Raw genomic sequence first — 16,647 nt, forward strand, 5'->3', positions numbered from 1 at the left:
CAAACTAAGTACGCACTTAATTCTAAAGAATTCCAATGATCATTTTGGCTAAAAACAAACATAAAAGGGTTAAAAAAAACCAGATGCAAAAGTGTTCGAAAAAATAAATTGAATGCACCAAAATTATCAGCGCGAGATAAAATTTTCAGAAACATACAGGTTTCAATTAGATTTTGAAATAAAAAATGATCAATTAAAAGGCTCAGGCTGATTAGAAATCGGTCGGAAAAGTAGTCGAAAAAATAAAATGAGCACGCCGGGTTAAATTATGTGAAACATAAATTAATAAATCTGACGTCTCCAAACTTAACTTTGAAACTTTTCGCCTGTTAATTCGACGTACATTTAAGAAACTAATTTGACCGATTTATCTGTAGATCCAAAAAATTATTTCGAGCGATATTTTAAACAAATATGCGGAATGAAATGCACAATGTGATGAGTATACAATGTAAATGTCTTGTAAATGCATTGAATTACTGACCGAAAATCGTAAATAGACAATCATATGCAAATGAATAACCCTTGGAACATTTACTTTTGATTCTCAATTATAATTAAAACCCTACAAAAATTCATATGATGGCAATACTTCTGATTGTCACCCTCTAAGCTCTGAAATATGATGCAGCGGGAATGGCGATGCACTGAGATTGAGAAATCAAGCCTTTTGACTTCTTAATCAATAAATGACTGAATGAATGTCATCAAGACCAAGAAAAATGCTAGAACTTCTAACTTTTCATTTAAACTCTGATGAATGCTTTTAACTGATGAAATGCACGACAAAATGGATTGATTAGGCTATATTGATGCAAGTGAAAAACTCAGGGTAAAATTTAAGGTATGACAATAATTATATATTTATTTAATTGATTTTGCAATGAATGTAATAAACTAATTAAATAAATGATGAAAAAATATGATTAATCATATTTATCTAATTAATCCTAATAAGTATTTTCTTAGATGATTAATAATAGTCAAATAAATAAACAACTAAGAAATTAAATAAATAAACATAAAAGGGAAAAATAATAAAAGAAAAAAATGATAGAAAATATTTTAGAAATTATATATTATTATTATTTAATCAAAAGTGAAATTAAAAAAAAACAAATTTAGTAAGAAAACGGGCCCAAATGGCCCAGGTTAAACAAGGCAAGTGCAGCAGTAGGGGCGAATAGAAATCAGCCTAGGCCCAACAGAAGAAGAAGCCCCAAAATTGGTTAACATATGGGGAGGAGTCAACTTAGTTGACTTGATTCTAGCCCTCTGATGGAATGGACAACGAAATCAAAGGGGGGTAGGCAACGCGTATAGGGGCCTTATGGTGGGGGATCCACACGGGATCCCTAGTTGACTTGGTAGCCAACAACATGTGGCATCACCCAAAAGTGTCACTTGGCAGGGGGTCACCAGGTGGTCAGGAAACAAGGAAAGGGCAATAGACTATTGAAACAAGTGAATGAAAGTTTCATTTGAAACTTCACCATCTCTCTCTTTGTTAATGACATCTATACTCTCTCTCTCCACTTTCAATTTCGATAATCACCTCCATCCATCCTCGCCGGAGAGGAGCGACGGCTGGCGGCGTTGTCGTCCTCTCCGGCAGCGCAACACTGCGGAACCCTAAAGCCTAAACACAAACCTCAGTTATTTTTTCGTCCTTTTTTCGAATCTCCACTTATTTTCACCTAAATCCCAACCAGATGAGAGATCAAGCCTACCTGAAAACCCTAACTAACAAAACTCGAAATCAAAACCCAATATATTCAAAACACAAATATTAATCACAATTCAGGAAATTTACAATTCATAACAAGCATTAACAGAACAAGAAAGTCATAGGTACATCGGTTATCAAGAAAAATCCAGGAATTTTAAAGGTATGAGACAAAACGAAATATCATGTTGATGTCTGTAAGCGAGGTATTTCAAACAAAAGAAATATCTACCAAGAACTTCTTCAGGTTAAGCTCTCTTGTCTTCGCTCCTCATTTTTCACTTTTCATACTCTGCTTCAATTCAAACTTCTTCTACTTCCTTTTTATTACTCTTGCATGGTATGCTCTCTTTGTGTTTCTGAACTGATTAACTTAGGGCTATGTGTGTGAATTAGAATGGCTAGGTTTTCTGATAGGTTCTATGCTATGAATTAGTTTTCTTCTTATTGCAATTGTATTCTGCTTGTTCAAGATAAAGTAGGGATTTTTTTTTGGTGGCTTAGAGTTCTGTTGACATGTTTATGAGGTTGCTAGGGGGTTTTGTTGTTATTTGTGATTGGCTTAGTTTTTTATTTTTCTGATATATGGTGGTTGCTCGATATCCTCTTTTTTGCTCTATTACTCCTTTTTTATAGTGAGGGTTATTAGGGTTTATGTCGAGGATAATTATTGTGTCTTGTTGTATGATTAGTGAAGATGGTAGTAATTTTATCCACACTTTCTAGGAAGACAAAAATGGTTTTACTTAATTGGTGCTAGACAAAAATTGTACCTCCCCAAGTATGAAATTATGCTTTTCAATTTATTGCTTTGGCTTTATGTTTGTACTATTTTCCCTATATCATGCTAATAACTATTGTCACTTCTGCTTGTGTGCAAGACAAATTAAAGTGGTGTATGAAGGCCCAAGTGGTGTATGAGGCGCTAGATGACAGAAAACCAAGTGGTGTATGAAGCCAAATACTTACAAATTTGAGAGGATCCACACTTAGAAATTCTTTTTGATTTGTTCAATTCTTGTTGTAAAGAAAATTTGTGTTATATTTATTGTAAAAATAAATATATGAGAAAGTCTGCTCTTTGTGACAAAGTGATCATTGCACTTATTCTAATGGTGTTAATTATTTGGCTTGTTTAGAAAAAATGATAGTCTCAATATTCAAATTTAAAACTTGAAATAAAAATGATAATCCCAAATTAAAATTTGAAAATTGAAAAAATGGTATATGGTGGGAATGATTTAAAATTGTTTTCTAACTAAAAAGATATCTAATAAAAAACCTACAACAATAAATGAATGAATGTATGCATGAATGAATGAGTTATGTGTGGCTTAATCAACTACAATCTAACTAAAACCTTAATGAGAATCCATAAGCATCCACTCTAACGAAACTTAGTCAAATTCAAAACAAGTGTCAATCATGGACATGTAATGCATAATAGAGGAATGTGTGGACTGATCAAAACAAAATAAATCAATCAAAGTGACCTCTGGTCCTTAACTGTTAATCTTGACTTATGCATGAAAACAAAACTCTATGACCAGACAGAATAGTCATAAGAAGTCAATTCAAATAATGAGATGCAGATGAATGACTGCAAATGAATATACTGCAAATGACTTAATCAGATGCATACATGAATATGAATATGATGTAGGTGGAACGGATTTAGGTGGGGCAAAATTTAGGGTGTGACAGGAATAAAAAGGAGCAGGACAACTTTGAAGAGTAGGTTGTCTAGAAATGTCACCTAGGATGTTCCAGACATCTGGTCTAACTTATGATACCTAATGTAGTTGGTTGTTGATTAATCTATATCATTTTCTTTTCTTTTGTTATTTGGCTCTTGCATGTGAATTTTTTTTTGTTTGTAATGGTGATGTAACCTTAAACTCTGAACCAAGTGTTGATTGTCAAAGACTGATGCTCTAGCATCGTGATTCTACATTTTTCTCTTCTCCTAATCTTATATTTATGTACTAACATACTAACCACTGAGTTGGCTGACCAATCATTTTGAATAACACATTTGCCAAATTATGAAAAAATTGGGGGTAATTGTGTGTAGGGGTAGTTTTGCTAACTACTAACTGTGAGGAGATGATATTTTCTAATCTATGATGTGCTTAGTACTGACTGTTTCTGTTATACTAAATGTTTTTTATGTGCCCACACTTGTTGAAGCATCTGGCCTCACATATGGCCCTGACTGTGTGTGCTGAATTTTTTTTTGTAAGTAGTAGCTTCTGATTTTTTTACTACTGACTACTAACATTGTGAGCATGCATGACTAACTGATCATTGAATGATTGCATGTGGAGCATTAACTATTGTGCAGCAAAAATTTATGCTACTTATTTTTGTCGTTGGCTACTCTAGTTTGTATTGCTACTGATGATTTTTGTGGCATATGATTTGATATGTGTGATGTGATATTGCTTAACCTTATGTTTTGCATATCTTGTATGTTCTTGAAGAATGTTGTTTTGCCAAAAATTTCCAAAAGGGGGTACTGTTGGCCTTTTTAGGTTTGACTTCTTTAAGCAAAACAACATGGAGTTTACTCAAGTTGGTTTTGGTGTAGAAGAGACACATGTTGAACACGATGTTCTAACATATGTGTTGTAACATATGGTCTCTAGCAACATGCATATGATATTGTAGTTTGGTTTATAATTATTATATCCAAGATTCTCTCTACAAAGAAGATCTACAAGTCATGGAGAAGAGTTAATTTTGATGTGTTTGTGCAACATGTAGAACACGATGTTCCAGCATGTGTAGTGCAACATCTGGCCTTGTCAGCAGACCATAAGGGATATTTATGGTTGATTTGTTTGACAGTTGTAAGAGATCAAATCAAATTTAAATGGAGATTTAAATTTGAACTTGAATGTAACAAATCATATCTTTTAGATATTTTTATGGAGCAATCAATTCCAACAAGATTATCTATTATTTTGGAAGAATTTAAATCAGAGATCCATAAGGAAATAACCCATAGAACATTGTTATATAAGGAGACTCAATTCTCATGTTTTACTTAAGAGTTTTTTGCACAAGACTGAGTTTTTAGTGCCTAGGGTTTATGAGTCTTTTGTTTCTTGTATTCCACACTAATGCCATAATAAGGATTAATGTTGAATATTTGTGTACACAACTCTATGCTTCAGTAACTTGGAATAGTTGTTGGTTTGTCTTAGTTGAGTTGTAAATTCAACAATCAACTTGTTATTGAGGTTGATCACTAGGGATTAGTGATTGAGAGAAAGTAAGAGGGATTCTCATATTTAGGGGGATACCTAAATAGAAAGTCACTAGAATTAAGGAGAGGCATTGTGTAACACCCCGATAAAATAAGATAATTATTTAATTTAAGTTAATAATATATTTATTAATTTAATTAAATAATTGGAATATTATTATTGGAATTATTATTATTGGGTTATTATTTTATTGGAATAAAAGTTGGAATTAGAAAAGGTCCCATTTGGTAAAAGGGTTATTTTCACGTGAAAAGGAAAAAGGAGACAGAAAAGTGGAAAATGGCAAAGAGAACCATAGAACAAGGGTTGAAGAGAGGAAGAGCTTGAAGCTGCAAGATTCGCCGGATTAACTCAGGTAAGGGGGGTTTATCATCGTTTAATGGGTATTATGGGATAATATGTACTGGGTAGTGATAAACCATTGATTTACCTCTGATTGGAATGATGTATGATGAAAATTGTGAAATATTGGATGAACGAAATTTGGATTATAAATGAAGGAAATTCGTAGGAATTAGATGTAATAATGTTAGATTTTGTGAAATCGAATAGGGTATGATTTGTGTTAGAGGATATGAACGAATAATGTGTAAAATTGGACTGTGGAAGGTTGAATTGGATAGATCTCGTAGCAGAGAAAGACATAGCAGATCTGGAAGTCTGGTTTCTGGTCATACGCGTATGGCACTAGGCAATACGCGTATGAGATGGTCTGGTACACGTATGGCACTAGGCAATACGCGTATGGATGAGGAAGATGATGTTTTGAACGTAGTTTGGTCTCTGTTGGTACGCGTATGGGGAAGTGATACGCGTAGCATACGCGTATGAGATGGTGTTACGCGTATGGGATTTTGGTCAGGAGATGGGCCATACGCGTATGGGACTAGGCAATACGCGTATGGGCAGGATTGTGATTTTTCTGTGCTGTTGTTGTGCAGTTTTTGGTTGTTCAGCTGAGTAATGTGATTTAGCTGATGTACGATATATTAGGGATCATTTCCCGTTGTTTTGAGTAGTATAGGTATTAGTAGAGTGTGCTAATACTGTGGTTGTTCTTTGGCATGATCTGATATGCTTATGTGATAAAATACTGATGATGTGTGATGGTATGCATGATCTTGTGAATGTATCAGTTATGTGTGCAATTGTGAATAGACTGTTTTATGGCTTAGAGTGTGAGCATATGTCTATTCTTGAATTGTGGTTGATGATTTAGCATTTCTAGGTGATTAGCATGCATATTGTGGCCTTTATGGTGGTAGCTAATTCCCATGGTGAGGAATTAGTGAGTTAGTCATTTTGGACTGTTGTTGATGTTTGCATGCTAGGTGAATTAGCGTGCATAGCATGGCCCTTGGGGTGGTAGCTAATTCCCATGGTGAGGAATTAGTGAGTGAGTCACTAGGTCTCAAATGAGTGGGACTAGTGGGCTTGGTAAGCGTGCCTGGATTTGGACGGTGAGGTGAACTATATGTTCACAAATAGTCGGTACCGCATGCATGGAGTCTCATTGCATAATATGTGTATGGCGTATAATATGAATGGATGTATTCCAATATTATACGTGTGTTTGTGTTGATATTGAGTATGAGCATGAATTGTATTGGTATTGAGTATGATATTTGAATTGATGTGCCGTTACCGAATGTGTGATGTGATTAGGGTGATGATATGTGTTAAATTACTTAGCATTACATGATGTTTTATAATGCTTATTATATCGATTGAGGAACTCACCCTTACAACTATTTTTCAGGTAACGAGCAGTGATTGAGTAGAAGCTAGTGCTTGGAGTCTAATGTAGTTCCTTAGTGGGTCATGCTCTGGTAGATGTAACATCGGGATGGGATGTTTTACTACGTTTTCATTTGGTTGTTGAACAACTTTACATGTAATGTATTACATAGTTTGAATGTTGTTGTTAATTTCTATCCGCTGCGTATTATGCAAATGTTTATTTTGATTAAATAAATGAGCATGACAGGATATTTTGGAACATGGTGTGAAGTGTTTGTGTGACACCCTTAGTTGCATATTTACTCTGATTTATGTTTTGATGTTTTAATTTAATTTTGGGGTATTTTAGAAGGGTGTTACATTAGTGGTATCAGAGCATAGTCGGTCGAGTCGAGTCGTAATTATTCTGTTCCCCTGTACGGGATAGGTGTTGTGTAACCCTATCAGTACTTACTGTTTTAGCTTGTTGGGTTTTCAGAATAGAGATGGCTGGAAGAGGTAGAGATGATGCTGCGATTGTTGAGGCTCTGGGTATGCTAGCTGGAGTACTTGGAGGAAATCCGAATGTTGTGGGAATGGGAGCTGCTCGTCAGCTGAGTGAGTTCCAGAAGAACAATCCTCCAATGTTCAAGGGAGCATACGATCCAGATGGTGCTCAGAAGTGGTTGAAGGAGATCGAGAGGATCTTCCGAGTGACTGAGTGTGCCGATAACCAGAAGGTCAGGTTCGGTACGCATATGCTGTCAGAGGAAGCAGATGATTGGTGGGTTGCTAACCGCACTGAGTTGGAATCTGCTGGGAATGCTGAGATCACTTGGGCTGTGTTCCGAGAGAGATTCCTGAGGAAGTACTTTCCAGAGGATGTCAGAGGAAAGAAAGAGGTAGAGTTCTTAGAATTGAAGCAGGGTAATCGGTCTGTTACTGAGTATGCTGCTAAGTTCACAGAGCTGTCGAAGTATTACACTCCCTATAATGAGGCTACGGGGGAATTTTCGAAATGTGTGAAGTTTGAGAACGGGTTACGTCCCGAGATCAAGCAGGCTATTGGATATCAGCGGATTAGAGTGTTTTCTGATTTGGTTGACTGTTGCAGGATTTTTGAACAGGATACCAAGGCCAGAGCGGAAAGCTATCAGCAGAGGGTTGATAGGAAAGGCAAGAATCAGAATGATCGTGGGAAACCGTATGCAGCTGGCAAAGGTTTCCAGAGACATAGTGGGATGAAGAGGCCTAGTGGGGGAGACTCCAGTGCCCCTGCTAAGTGTTACAGATGTGGTCAGGCTGGACATCGTATCCATGAGTGTACCAGTGCTGAGAGGAAGTGTTTTAAGTGTGGCAAAGGTGGTCACTTGGCTGCAGAGTGCCAGTTGAAGACTGTGACTTGTTTTAACTGTGGAGAAGTGGGTCATATCAGTCCACAGTGTCCTAAGCCGAAGAGAGAGAACCAGTCGGGAGGCAAGGTCTTTGCTTTATCGGGTTCTGAGACTTCTGCAGATGATCGTTTGATCCGAGGTACGTGTTATATTAATGGCTTTCCTCTTGTAGCTATTATTGACACAGGTGCGACTCATTCCTTTATATCTTTGGATTGTGCTGTGAAACTTAAGTTAGAGATATCTGAGATGCATGGAAGTATGGTGATTGATACTCCTGCGAAGGGTTCAGTGACTACTACTTCAGTTTGTTTAAATTGTCCTTTGAGTATTTTTGGTAGAGACTTTGGAATGGACCTTGTGTGTCTTCCACTAGTGCAGATTGATGTTATCCTGGGTATGAACTGGTTGGTGTGTAACCGAGTTTCTATCAACTGTTTTGATAAGACTGTGATCTTTCCTGAGATTGAGGAAGGAAAGGATTTGTTTCTATCAGCGAGGCAGGTGAATGAGGCAGTAACGGATGGGGCAGAGTTGTTTATGCTGTTAGCGACTTTGGAGGCTAAAGATAAACTGGCGATTTGTGATCTAGCCGTGGTGTGTGATTTTCCTGACGTGTTTCCGGAAGAAGTGAATGAATTACCGCCAGAGCGTGAAGTTGAGTTCTCGATTGATTTGGTACCTGGTACTAGGCCGATATCGATGGCTCCGTACCGTATGTCTGCTGTTGAGTTAGCTGAATTGAAGAGTCAGCTGGAAGATCTGTTGGATAAGAAATTTATTCGTCCGAGTGTGTCACCGTGGGGTGCACCAGTGTTGTTGGTTAAAAAGAAAGAAGGTACTATGAGGTTGTGTGTGGACTACAGGCAACTGAATAAAGTGACGATCAAGAATCGGTATCCTTTGCCGAGGATTGATGATTTGATGGATCAGTTGGTTGGTGCGAGGGTGTTCAACAAAATAGATTTGAGATCTGGGTATCATCAGATACGTGTGAAAACTGAGGATATTCAGAAGATTGCTTTCAGAACAAGGTATGGACATTATGAGTATTCTGTAATGCCTTTTGGTGTGACTAATGCGCCTGGAGTGTTTATGGAGTATATGAATAGGATTTTCCATCCGTACCTAGATCAGTTTGTTGTGGTGTTTATTGACGATATTTTGGTGTATTCGAAATCTGAAGAAGAGCATGCTGAGCATTTGAGAGTGGTGTTAGGAATTCTACGAGAAAAGAAGTTATTTGCTAAACTGTCTAAGTGTGAATTTTGGTTAGAAGAGGTTAGTTTTCTTGGTCATGTGATTTCCAGAGGTGGTGTTGCTGTTGATCCTTCTAAGATTGAAGCTGTATCTAAGTGGGAAGCTCCGAAGTCAGTTTCTGAGATAAGGAGTTTTCTTGGACTTGCAGGTTATTATAGGAAATTCATTAAGGGATTTTCTAAGTTGGCGTTACCGTTGACGATGTTGACTAGAAAGGGGCAAGCGTTTGTTTGGGACTCAAAATGTGAAGAAGGTTTCCAAGAGTTAAAGAGAAGGTTAACTACTGCTCCTATTCTGATATTACCGAGTTCGTCGGAATCATTTGAGGTTTACTGTGATGCTTCATTGTTGGGTTTGGGTGGTGTATTGATGCAGAATAAGCAGGTTATAGCTTATGCTTCGAGACAGCTGAGGGTTCATGAGAGGAACTATCCGACACACGATTTAGAGTTGGCAGCCGTGGTATTTGTTCTGAAGTTATGGAGGCATTACTTGTACGGGTCAAGATTTGAGGTTTTCAGTGACCATAAAAGTTTAAAGTATTTATTTGATCAGAAAGAGCTGAATATGAGACAGAGGAGATGGTTAGAGTTTCTGAAGGATTATGACTTTGGTTTGAATTACCATCCGGGTAAAGCAAACGTAGTGGCTGATGCATTGAGTCGGAAATCATTGCATATGTCTATGTTAATGGTTAAAGAATTGGATTTAATTGAACAGTTTAGAGACTTGAGTTTGGTGTGTGAGAGTACACACAATAGTGTTAAATTGGGAATGTTGAAGTTAACGAGTGGTATTCTGGATGAGATTAGAGAGGGTCAGAAATCCGATGTGCTTTTGGTTGATAAGTTGACTCTAGTGAATCAAGGTCAAGGTGGTGAATTCAGAGTTGATGAGAATGGTGTTTTGAAATTTGGTAATCGGGTGTGTATTCCGGATGTTACCGAACTGAAGAAGAGTATTCTTGAGGAAGGATATCGTAGTGGCTTGAGTATTCATCCTGGAGCTACGAAGATGTATCATGATTTGAAAAAGTTATTTTGGTGGCCGGGAATGAAAAGAGAAATTGCAAGTTTTGTCTATTCTTGTTTGACTTGTCAGAAGTCGAAGATTGAGCATCAGAAGCCGTCTGGGCTAATGCAACCGTTGGCTATTCCAGAGTGGAAGTGGGATAGTATCAGTATGGATTTTGTTTCTGGTTTACCGAGGACAATTAAGAATTTTGAAGCTATTTGGGTGATTGTTGACAGATTGACAAAATCGGCTCATTTCATTCCGATCAGAATGGATTATCCGTTAGAGAGATTAGCTGAGCTGTATATTGAGAAGATTGTAAGTTTGCATGGTATTCCGTCGAGTATTGTTTCGGACAGAGATCCTAGATTTACATCTAAGTTCTGGGAAGGTTTGCAGAGGGCTTTGGGAACTAAGCTGAGATTGAGTTCTGCATATCATCCGCAGACTGATGGTCAGACTGAGAGGACGATTCAGTCACTAGAGGATCTTTTGAGGGCGTGTGTTTTGGAAAAAGGAGGTGCTTGGGATTGTTATTTACCTTTGATTGAGTTTACCTACAACAATAGTTTTCATTCGAGCATTGGTATGGCACCGTTTGAAGCTTTGTATGGTAGGAGATGTCGGACACCTTTATGTTGGTATGAGTCCGGTGAGAGTGTTGTGGTTGGACCGGAGATTGTTCAACAGACTACGGAAAAGATTAAGATGATTCAGGAGAAGATGAGGATTGCTCAGAGTCGTCAGAAGAGTTATCACGACAAGAGGAGGAAGGCACTTGAGTTCCAAGAGGGAGATCATGTGTTTCTTCGTGTTACTCCGATAACTGGGGTTGGTCGAGCTTTGAAGTCGAAGAAGTTGACACCTCGATTTATTGGTCCTTATCAGATTTTGGAGAGGATAGGGGAAGTAGCCTATCGTATCGCTTTACCGCCGTCACTTGCGAATTTGCATGAGGTTTTTCATGTGTCTCAGTTGAGGAGGTACATTCATGATCCGTCGCATGTGGTCCAAGTAGATGATGTCCAGGTGAGAGATAACCTGACTGTTGAAACATCACCTATGAGGATTGAGGATCGAGAGTTGAAGCAGTTGCGGGGTAAAGAGATTGCTTTGGTGAAGGTAGCTTGGGGAGGACCAGCAGGTGGCAATGTGACTTGGGAACTTGAGAGTCAGATGAAAGAGTCCTATCCAGAGTTATTCGCTTGAGGTATGTTTTCGAGGACGAAAACTCTTTTAGTGGGGGAGAGTTGTAACACCCCGATAAAATAAGATAATTATTTAATTTAAGTTAATAATATATTTATTAATTTAATTAAATAATTGGAATATTATTATTGGAATTATTATTATTGGGTTATTATTTTATTGGAATAAAAGTTGGAATTAGAAAAGGTCCCATTTGGTAAAAGGGTTATTTTCACGTAAAAAGGAAAAAGGAGACAGAAAAGTGGAAAAGGGCAAAGAGAACCATAGAACAAGGGTTGAAGAGAGGAAGAGCTTGAAGCTGCAAGATTCGCCGGATTAACTCAGGTAAGGGGGGTTTATCATCGTTTAATGGGTATTATGGGATAATATGTACTGGGTAGTGATAAACCATTGATTTACCTCTGATTGGAATGATGTATGATGAAAATTGTGAAATATTGGATGAACGAAATTTGGATTATAAATGAAGGAAATTCGTAGGAATTAGATGTAATAATGTTAGATTTTGTGAAATCGAATAGGGTATGATTTGTGTTAGAGGATATGAACGAATAATGTGTAAAATTGGACTGTGGAAGGTTGAATTGGATAGATCTCGTAGCAGAGAAAGACATAGCAGATCTGGAAGTCTGGTTTCTGGTCATACGCGTATGGCACTAGGCAATACGCGTATGAGATGGTCTGGTACGCGTATGGCACTAGGCAATACGCGTATGGATGAGGAAGATGATGTTTTGAACGTAGTTTGGTCTCTGTTGGTACGCGTATGGGGAAGTGATACGCGTAGCATACGCGTATGAGATGGTGTTACGCGTATGGGATTTTGGTCAGGAGATGGGCCATACGCGTATGGGACTAGGAAATACGCGTATGGGCAGGATTGTGATTTTTCTGTGCTGTTGTTGTGCAGTTTTTGGTTGTTCAGCTGAGTAATGTGATTTAGCTGATGTACGATATATTAGGGATCATTTCCCGTTGTTTTGAGTAGTATAGGTATTAGTAGAGTGTGCTAATACTGTGGTTGTTCTTTGGCATGATCTGATATGCTTATGTGATAAAATACTGATGATGTGTGATGGTATGCATGATCTTGTGAATGTATCAGTTATGTGTGCAATTGTGAATAGACTGTTTTATGGCTTAGAGTGTGAGCATATGTCTATTCTTGAATTGTGGTTGATGATTTAGCATTTCTAGGTGATTAGCATGCATATTGTGGCCTTTATGGTGGTAGCTAATTCCCATGGTGAGGAATTAGTGAGTTAGTCATTTTGGACTGTTGTTGATGTTTGCATGCTAGGTGAATTAGCGTGCATAGCATGGCCCTTGGGGTGGTAGCTAATTCCCATGGTGAGGAATTAGTGAGTGAGTCACTAGGTCTCAAATGAGTGGGACTAGTGGGCTTGGTAAGCGTGCCTGGATTTGGACGGTGAGGTGAACTATATGTTCACAAATAGTCGGTACCGCATGCATGGAGTCTCATTGCATAATATATGTATGGCGTATAATATGAATGGATGTATTCCAATATTATACGTGTGTTTGTGTTGATATTGAGTATGAGCATGAATTGTATTGGTATTGAGTATGATATTTGAATTGATGTGCCGTTACCGAATGTGTGATGTGATTAGGGTGATGATATGTGTTAAATTACTTAGCATTACATGATGTTTTATAATGCTTATTATATCGATTGAGGAACTCACCCTTACAACTATTTTTCAGGTAACGAGCAGTGATTGAGTAGAAGCTAGTGCTTGGAGTCTAATGTAGTTCCTTAGTGGGTCATGCTCTGGTAGATGTAACATCGGGATGGGATGTTTTACTACGTTTTCATTTGGTTGTTGAACAACTTTACATGTAATGTATTACATAGTTTGAATGTTGTTGTTAATTTCTATCCGCTGCGTATTATGCAAATGTTTTATTTTGATTAAATAAATGAGCATGACAGGATATTTTGGAACATGGTGTGAAGTGTTTGTGTGACACCCTTAGTTGCATATTTACTCTGATTTATGTTTTGATGTTTTAATTTAATTTTGGGGTATTTTAGAAGGGTGTTACACATTGAATTTCATAGGGTTTGAGGTTTTTATAAGACGAATTGTTCTAATTCAAAGTAATGAATTTCCTTTCTTGGGTAGAGTGCCCCCCCAGGCAACAACAACAACAACGACAATAACAACAACAACATGGAGAGAGTTTTACGTACTGGAAACAAGATGAGAGAGTTAAAGAGAAGTGTTGGTTTGAGGTTCGAGCTTCCTTCCTCCTTGGAGAAGATGGTGTTTTAGTTCGTTAGGTGGAGAAGAATGGTGTTTCATTTGTTAAGGTGTAAAAAGTGAATGAAACTTAACATTTTGTTGAGTGAGTAAAATAATATTTAGAGTTAACATCTCAATTTTCATAAAACCGAGAGAACATAATCGGGGTAAAAATTATGTTATATTTAATTAAATAAAATATTAATCAAAATTTAATGTCGGTTTTCTAAAAAACCTGAGGGATAAGATGACTTATAAAATAAAGTTGAAATTTTTGTCCTAAATAAAGCATAACTTTTTAGGAGCTAGGAATCGAAGCTCAAACCTTAAGCTACATATAATGTTGGTTATCTACAAAATCGAAGAATAAGACGTCAGATTTTTAAAAATGACGCGTTTTAGGTCATTTGACGTCGGATTTTCATTGGCTGAGGTGAAATCTTTGTCATGAAATGTATTATTTGTATTAGTGGTTAAGCATAATTTCTCCTAGTTATTTTGGATTGATGTTGTCCTTTAAGACTTAGGTTCCTTAGCTCATTTTTCCTCGGTATTTGATCATTTATTCACTGTTTTGAAATCCTTAAACCTATGACATTTAAAAGTGTTGTGACAAACTCTGCACCAGAAACAAATAAAATCATGAGAAACATTGAGTTTCTTGAACAAACACAATAAACCCTTTTTATTTTTACGAAAGAGAGCAGAAAGGGAAGAAGAAGAACAAGAATTGGTTAAAACCATTTTTCTATTCACTTTTTTAATTAGGGAAAAAGGTTACCAGTGAATAACAACAACCAACGCTTAACCCTCTCTCAACAACCTAAGTAGTCTATTTATAGACTACAAGCTAACTTATACAACTACATGTTAGAACATGATTTGACTATAGCACACACATCCTCGACTCCTGCGTGATTGAACAAACTTCGACTACAACATGTACAAATTCTGTCAAACCATGAAGCTATCCCAGTTGAGACTAGAGTTTAATCTAAAATACCATAAATCTCCACGTTGGAACAAACTCTACAACATAAAGGGAATAAACTAGATTTCATCAGGAAGTTTTATGAACTACATAAAGTGGAAAAACTTGCTACTTGGCAATGACTTGATGATCATATATGTAGCATTGTGATATGTCAAAACCTTAGTCACTTTGACTTTCTCACTTTTATTTTATCCCTGACGAAATGAAGCCTAATATCAATGTGATTTGTTCTCTCATGATAGGTTGAATTTTTCGACAGATGTATGGTACTTTGACTATCACAATTGATAATGATAACTTGATCTTGAAGTTTCAGTTCCTTAACAAAATATTCAATCCACAATGCTTCTTTAACGACTTCAATGAGGGAAATATATTTGGCTTCAATGTTTGATAAGGCAACAACCTTCTGAAGAGAAGCTTTCCAACTAATTGGTGTGCCAAACATTGTGAAAACGTATCTATAAAGAGATTTTATGGTATCCATACATCCTGCATAGCCAGAGTCAACAAATCCTTCGACTTCAGCTTCACCATCACTCATGGATCTACCATAAACCAGGACCCTACTCGGGGATCCTTTTATGTATCTCAGAATCCACTTCAGAGCTTGCTAATGAGCCTTCCCAGGATTTGCCATATACCTGCTTACAAGACTCACTCTGTATGATATGTATGTCCTCGTACATACCATAACATACATCAAAGAACCTATTATACTAGCATATGATATGTTATTCATATAGGCTCTTTCAATTTCAGTACTAGGACTTTGAGTCATACACAACTTGAATTGAGGATTTGTCGGTGTTACAACAGGCTTTGAATTCGACATATCAAATTTGTCGATAATCTTATTCATGTATGTCTCTTGAGATAAGCATAATCTTGATTGCTTTTTATCTCTCTGGATGTCAATCTCAAGAATCATGGAGGCAACTCTCAAATCCTTCATGTCAAACTCCTTATTGAGTTCATCCTTCACCTTTATTTCACCCTCGACAATGTTTCTTGCTATGAGGATGTCATCCACAAAAGGCAACAAAATAAAAAAGTGAACTTTCAGGTCAAAATCTGAAGTAAACATAGTGGTCGAACTGGCTCATAGTGAAATCTATGTGCACCATGAACTTGTCGAATCTCTTAATTCCATTGTCGAGGAGATTATTTTAGGATATATAACGACCTATTCAAATTGCAAGCATAATCTTCCTTTCCTCTTTCTGCATACCCTTCAGGTTTCCTCATCAGGATTATTTTCTCTAGATCACCATACATGAAGGTTGTCTTCACATCCATCTGTTCAAGTTCTAAGTTGAACTTTGCCACCAAAGACAAAAACATTATAATAGATTTATGCTTTATAACAGGTGACAACACATCATTGAAGTCAAGTCATTCTTTCTGAGTGAACCCCCTAGAAACCAATCTTGCCTTAAATATTTTCGACATCACTCCTTTGATTCCTTCCTTAAACTTGAAAATCCACTTACAGTTGACTAACCTAGCTCTAGCAGGTTTCTCGATCAACTCCCAAGTGTGATTATCATGAAGAGATTTAATCTCATCATACATGGATTTCATCCATTTAGCCTTGTTTCAACTACTCACAGCTCCCTTGTAATCTTTAGGTTCTTCATCAAGAACCTCACTTGTAGAGATTAAGGCAAAAGCTATGAAATCTGTATAATCAACTCTCTGAGGTGGCTATATGACTCTTATTGACCTGTCACTTGCTAATAGGTAGTCATTATAACTCTCCTTGTCTTCATCAATAAATTGTGCTTCT

At 37.1% G+C, this 16,647-nt stretch overlaps 1 long non-coding RNA gene across 1 annotated transcript; it reads left to right on the forward strand.

Moving 5' to 3' along the window:
• Positions 1–1,405: 1,405 nt before the first annotated feature.
• Positions 1,406–2,833, forward strand: LOC127096778 (uncharacterized). The gene is made up of 2 exons (XR_007792821.1): positions 1,406–1,973; positions 2,608–2,833. It is a non-coding gene; the product is annotated as an uncharacterized LOC127096778 (long non-coding RNA).
• The last annotated feature ends 13,814 nt before the right edge of the window (positions 2,834–16,647 follow it).

This window comes from Lathyrus oleraceus, chromosome 6 (genome assembly GCF_024323335.1).
Source record: "Lathyrus oleraceus cultivar Zhongwan6 chromosome 6, CAAS_Psat_ZW6_1.0, whole genome shotgun sequence".
Taxonomy (NCBI): Eukaryota; Viridiplantae; Streptophyta; class Magnoliopsida; order Fabales; family Fabaceae; genus Lathyrus; species Lathyrus oleraceus.